This window comes from Echinops telfairi, unplaced genomic scaffold (genome assembly GCF_000313985.2).
Source record: "Echinops telfairi isolate 266 unplaced genomic scaffold, ASM31398v2 ScPeMD7_7468;HRSCAF=8506_0, whole genome shotgun sequence".
NCBI classification, from domain to species: Eukaryota; Metazoa; Chordata; class Mammalia; order Afrosoricida; family Tenrecidae; genus Echinops; species Echinops telfairi.
This window is the reverse complement of record NW_022111369.1, coordinates 20746539-20753401: the sequence shown is the minus strand read 5'-3', so window position 1 is coordinate 20753401 and position 6863 is coordinate 20746539.

Here is a 6863-nt window from a genome sequence, read left to right as displayed (position 1 = left end):
CAATGTGTCATTTCATTTTTTTGCCGACTTATTCCATGAATATTGATTGTGAACTCAAGCAAGATGAAGTCCTCGACAACTTCAAATTTTCTTTCTCCATTTATCATGTTGTTACTTGTTGGTCCAATTTTGGGGATATTTGTTTTCTTTTCATTAAATTGTAAACCATATTAAAGGCTGCAATCCATAATCTCCATCAGCAAGTGATTGAAATCCTCACTTTCAGCAAGCAAGTTTGTGTCATTTGCATATCAAAGATTGTTAATAAGCCTTCCTCTAATCCTGATGCTGTGTTATCCTTCAGACAGTCCATTTTCTCAGATCATTTTCTCAGCATACAGATTGAAATATTAAGGTGAGAGATTACAACCCTAACACATATTTTCCTGATTTTAAACCATTCAGGATTCCCTTGCCCTGTTCCCACAACCGCCTCTTAATCCATGCACCAGTTCTTCATGAGCGCAGTGAAGTGTTCTGGAACGCCCATTCTTCTCAGAGCCAGAGAAAGATTGACAACAATTTGATCACATAAAATTAAAATTCATTTTATTATCAACGTAATCATAACATCAAGGGCGTATGTTATATAAATAATATGTTTTTTTCTCTTTTTAAAGAGCAATGTCTGAAAACTTATGGATGAATGAGGGGATTCCTTTTGATGATAGACTCAGTAAGAGGTCACTTACAAATAAACCATCAATTCACCAAAGATTTTGATGACCGAAGTAAGGTATAGTAAATTGAATTTGCAGAGAATATAAAACATCACCTTTTTCTGGATATTTAATTAGGTCACACACACCATTCTTACCAGACTTTGATCTTTTTCTCTTCAGTTCCAATTCACAAAATAACTCAGAGAAGTTATAGGCTTTTAATGATAATCATATGTATTAACCTCCTCTCCTTCTAAACTTTCATCTGTGTTGAATTGTCACTTATATAGATTTTTTCTATTTTGACACAATTTGAAGGAATATGTAAAGCTTTAAATAGCTGTTCCCTTTCAAAGTTAACTTAGAAAATACTATTCAAGTAACCAAAGGAATGTTTCAAGGATAATGTTCTTGTTTATTATGCATTCTATAATCATTTATTTCTTTTCATACCAGAAGGTAGTTTTTCACTCACATTGCAAATGCAAAGTTCTTTACGATTTTTGTCCTTTCTTACAAGAAAACCTAAAGAGAAAAATTGGTTACTGTTTATTCTCTGGTTTTCTGGGCTGGTCCAAAGCTGCTTGGCAGGATGCCAAAATCTTAACAGCAAAATACCCCATCTCTCCATTTCTGCTACAAATAATGATTGCTGCTGCCTGAGCAGAAACATAACTGTCACCTTAGTCACTGCTTCTTTTGACTCTATCTCACTTTCTCATACAAAGCCCAACACCCAGAACAAAGCTCACTGTCTTCGATTTGATGCCAACCCACAGCAACCATGTAAGAGTTTCCAAGAATGTAACTCTTTACAATAGTAGAAAGCCTCATCTTTATCTCCAGGAGGGGCTGATGGTTTTGAACTGCTGACCTTGCAGTTAGTGGCCCAATGCTTTACTATGTCACCAGGACTCATTTCTCTCTCTCTCTCTCTCTCTCTCTCTTTATCTCTCTCTCTGTCTCTCTCCACCCGCCCCTCTCTCTCCCTGTCTCTCTCACACACACAAACACAAATACATAGCTTACCCCTATAAGAAAACTATTTAGAACCATGTTGAGAAAAAAAAAAAGCCTTAAAATTGCTGATATTCAGAAAGCCACATTATGGCTAAAGTTTACTTTCTTTTCTCCTTTCTGGCTGCAGATGCTTGACTTCTAGCTAAGATATTAAAAAAATTTAACTTTGTAATAGAAATACTTACTATATCTGAGAATCATTTTTATACCAAATCTTCTTTATATTCTCTTGAACATTTTTATCCTATGAAATGCCAATGATCACAACTAATGAGATAATGTGAGGGGGTAGATTTTTAAAGTATTCTTGAATTGAAACAGGTTTGTGTGAGAAATTAAATAAGACTACTGTACAAGAGACCGACTTTGAAATCTGATATGAGCCACGAGAGTGACACATATCGTCCACTCTTCCTGTTCAGGACACAAGGCTTGCAGGAGGATATAGATTATCTTTCTAAAGGCCGAAGGCTTTAATTCCTCTCAAATGTCACAAATTCAGAAAAAAATGTACCACTAAAGGCAGAAAACAAGATTTGCATTTTTGCATTAGGTAGTTTGGACTTGCAAAAACAAAGGCTGTACCTTATCAGAACAGTTCAGAAATTGAATGTATGCTCATGTGGAAACCTTTCTATAAAGGATTCTACTTCTTTAGCTTTTTTACAGACTCTTAGAAAAGAGAGCATTCCAGTTGCATAATGGACAGTAGCCCAAGGCAAAATTAAAACAGTAGAAAAAGAGACCACCATGCTGAGCACACTTCAAAGCCCACAAATTAAAACACTTTAAGATGAAATTTTCTCTGCTTATTCCTAAATGCCAAATGAAGCAGATATGTATACGCAAAGACATGAATTAGAGTTTTTGTTTGTTTGCTTTGTTTTAAATTTTAGTTCTTCCTATCCTGGCACAGCTCTGAGTAATCACTCATTTCTGTTCACCTAAGAAATGGACAAATAAAGATGCACATTTACCACCTCCAGCTCATGTTAAAAATCTGGATTTATATTTTTACTTATATTCTAGTTAAGTAATGAATGGAGAGAAATAGGCATTGTGAATATATGTATGTTTTGTGTAAACATTTAGATAGATAGTATCTGAATGCTAGCTACAGCAAGAATGTATTGGTTCATAATTCTCTGCAATCAATACATTAATTTTCATACCATTTACTATAAGGAAAAGTTGTAGTTATTTTTTACTTGAACAACATATTTTCTAAATATATACATAATCTACATTAAGGTGAAATGAATGACATCTTTGACAATTAGAATTCACTGTTGTACTATTGCTGGGCAAAAACTATCAATTTCCATTAATTACATCATTAAAATTGCTATAAAACTTGAATTCCTGATTTATCTTCATTGAAGCATGGTAAAATGTTGTATAGACACAAAAAAATAACTTCTATGTAGTAGCATCACATCAATTCAGCACTCTTGTACATCTCTAAGACACTTCACAAAGAATACAATATGAGACATACTCACATGAATTGTGCAATAGGAAACAACTTTAAATCATATACATTGGCAAAAAGCAAAAAACGTTTCAATATAAATAGTGGGCCTGATTAAGTCAGGAAATGGGAGACCAGTCTGGTTAACCAGTCCATAAAGAAATTTCTGCATTTCTTTGAAACTGCTGGGTTTTGAAGTCAAGGCTGCACACATGTATTGTAAATACAGAGTCCTATTAGAATGACTTTCAATAGTCCTTTGGGCTAACCATAAAATGATTTCTTTGAGACCCTAACTTTCAGAGAAAAAATTCCAAACCAGACTCATGAATTAAACAAAAGTTTCAGGATTGACCCTCAAACCTTTGTTCTTATTATAGATTACTCCAATAATATGTTTATTCCTTTTGAAATTATACAACTTTATTAACAAATAACTTACATGAAATGGATGTTTAAACTAATAGTGAATTTACAGTTGGCAGAGAGCCCTGGTGGCGTGGCAGGTTACTCAGTAAGCTGATCAAGTCTAGGTCATCAGTTCAAAACAACCAGCTGCTCCAGGGGAGAAAGATGAGGCTTTTTACTCTAGTAAAGAGGGAAGAGTCTTGGAATCCACAGGGGCCATTCTACCCTGTTCTATAGTGTGGTTACGAATTGGAAAAGACATACTGGACGTGAGCAGAATAAGAATCATATCCATGAACACAAACCACAATGAAAAAGAGAACAGTATCTACAATTCACCAAGTGAGTCAGCTTACGTCCTTTCTTCTAAGGAGTATTCGGGTGGTATTACTGTTAAGACTGCCTTGCTCTTTATTTTAGAATTTCATGGTATAGTCAGCATTCTTTACCCACACCAAAATTCAAATGCATCAATAATTCTTCTGTCTTTCTATTGTAAAATGCATGAGGCAATTGACCAAAAACACCTTCCAAACACAGTGCCATGCAGTCTACGCTGGCCACGAGGACATCATAAGATGGGGAAGAACTGCCCCTGCGGGTTTCAGAGACTAACTCTTCATGGGAGTTGAAAGCCCCATCTTTCTCCCTGGAGCAGCTGATGGTTTCCAACCGCTCACCCTGCAGATCACAGTCCAACTGGTAACAAGTATGCCACCAGGGCTCCACATGAGGCCACTGAAAAGACCATGAAGTTCGTTAGACACATTTTAGTCCTCAAATCCCTTTTTACTCACATATGTTGCTGCCATTTACCATCGACTCAATACCAACTCTTTATTGTCGGGTAGGACAGAGACTAGCTGTGTTATCTTGTATTTTGTAACCAATCATCTTTACAGGAGGAGATCATTGGCCGTTTTGTCTTGTTATGCAAATTAGCTCCTTAAGACAGTTACCTGGTTTCAGCTTTTCCCAGCAGGGCAGTTGGTCTGATCTGGTATAAGAAGCAGCAGAAACAGCATACTGATGCTACACATGAGCCATGCTACCCCCACACATGTATTATGCAATACAACCAGTAATGCCGTGGGATAGAAAATGTGTAATATTTGATTAATTAATAAATGTTTAATTGGTTAGTTAAAGAAGATGAAAAGAGATACCAACTCATACTACAACATAAATTGATAATTTACTAGACTTCTTCACATTTCTTTCTTAGCAACTCTCTTGATTACTCTGCTTTGTGCACCCAAAAACACACAGAATGGGTTAGGAAACGGAATCACTTGCTCCTTTGTCTCTATCATATGTCATTTATAGCACTCATTATTATTATTGTGATTAAAGGTTTATTCTGACTTCTCTGATGGTTCAAAATTCTATGAGTAAGAATCACAATTAGAACTACCTTTTTTTCCACCAGAGTATCAAATGCACTAGCATTGCTGATTTTGGGTGCCATAGCAACCCTCTGTATAACAGAATAGAACACTGCCAGGCCCTGTGCATCCTCACAATTGTTCTTATGTTTAAACATCAGAAGAGCCACTTTGTCAATCAATTTTGTGTAAGGTCTTCTTCTATTGTTCTGCCCCTTTATTTTATCAACCATGATATCCTTCACAAGGGACTAGTCTCTCTTGACATCGTGCACAAAGTAGATAAGATGAAGTATTGCCACCCTTACCTCTGAGGATCATTATGGTTGTACTTCTTCTAAGACAGATTTATTTGTTCTTTGGACAGATCATGGTACCTTCAATATTTTCCATCAGTTCAATAATCCAAATGCATCAATTTTCCTTTGGTCTTCCACATTCAGTGTCCAACCTTCACATGCATATGAGGAAATAGAAAATACCATGACTTGGGCCAGGTGCACCTTAGTACCCAAAGTAAACTCAGTTTTTAACACTCTTAAGAGATCTTATATAGCAGCCTTCCTAATGCAATGTATCATTTGATCTCTTGACTGTTGCATCCATGCACATTGATTGTAGATCCAAACAAGATGAAACCTTTGAAAACCTCAAACTGTTTTTGTGTCCATTTATCACGATACTACTTTTTAGTCAAGTCTTGAGGATTTGGGTTTTCTTTATATTGAGTGGTAATCCATACTGAAGTGCACAATCCTTGATCTTTATCAGTAAGGGCTTCAAGTCCTCCTCACTTTCAGCAAGGAAGGTTGTGCCATCTATAGATAGCGGGCTGTTAATAAATCTTTCTCCAATCCTGATACCACATTCTTCTTCATATAATCTAGTTTCTCTGATTATTTGCTCAGTGCACAGTTTGGTGAAGTATGATGAAGAGATACATCCTTGACACACAGTTTCTTGATTTTAAACCATGCAGTATTTCCCTTGTTCTGTCCAAACAATTGCTTCTTGATCAACATAAGATTTCCACGTGAGCACAATGTAGCGATCTGGGATTCCCATTTTTCTCAAAATTATTCATAGTGTGTTATGATCCACACAGTAGAATGCATAGTCAATGAAACAAGGAAATTTCGCTCTGGTTCGCTGCTGTCAGCCAAGATCCCTGTTCTCTTCGGAATCAGACCTGAACCTCTGGCAGCTCTAGCCAATATATTGCTGCAACTGTTCCTAAGTGATATTCAGCGAAATTTTACTGCCATGTGATTTAAGGACATTGTTCTGTAATGTGTGCATTCTCTTAGGTCACCTTTCTTTGAATCGGTACAGATAGGGATCTCTTCCAGTCAGTTGGCCAAGTACCTGCCTTTAAAATTTCCTGGAAGAGATAAGCAAATGTTTGCAGTGCTTCAACAGCTTGTTGAAACATTTCACTTGGTATTCCGGCAATTCCTAGAGCCTTGTTTTTGGCTAACTTTTTCAGTAAAGCTCAGAAATCTTCCTTCAGCATCATTTGTTCTTACTCATAGGCTACTTCTTGACATGGTTGTACTGTACCTTAGTTCTGTTGGATACAGTGACGCTACGTTCTTTCTGTCTTCTTTTGATGTTTCCTGCGTCATTCAATATTTTGCCCGTATGATCTTTCAATAATGCAACTTGAGGCTTGGACTTTTTCTTGAGTGATTTCAGTTTAAGACATGCTGAGTATGTTCTTTCTTTTTGGTTTGGTTTTTGTTTATTTCATGATAATATTTTACTTTGAATTCTAGGGCTGCCCTTTGAAATTCTCTGTTCAGCTCTTTGCCTCAATCATTTCTTCCATTTGCTTTAGGCACCCACAATGAAAAGCACATTTCAGAGTTTCTTCTGATACCCACTTTGATCTTTTCTTTCTTTCTTGTCTTTTTTTTT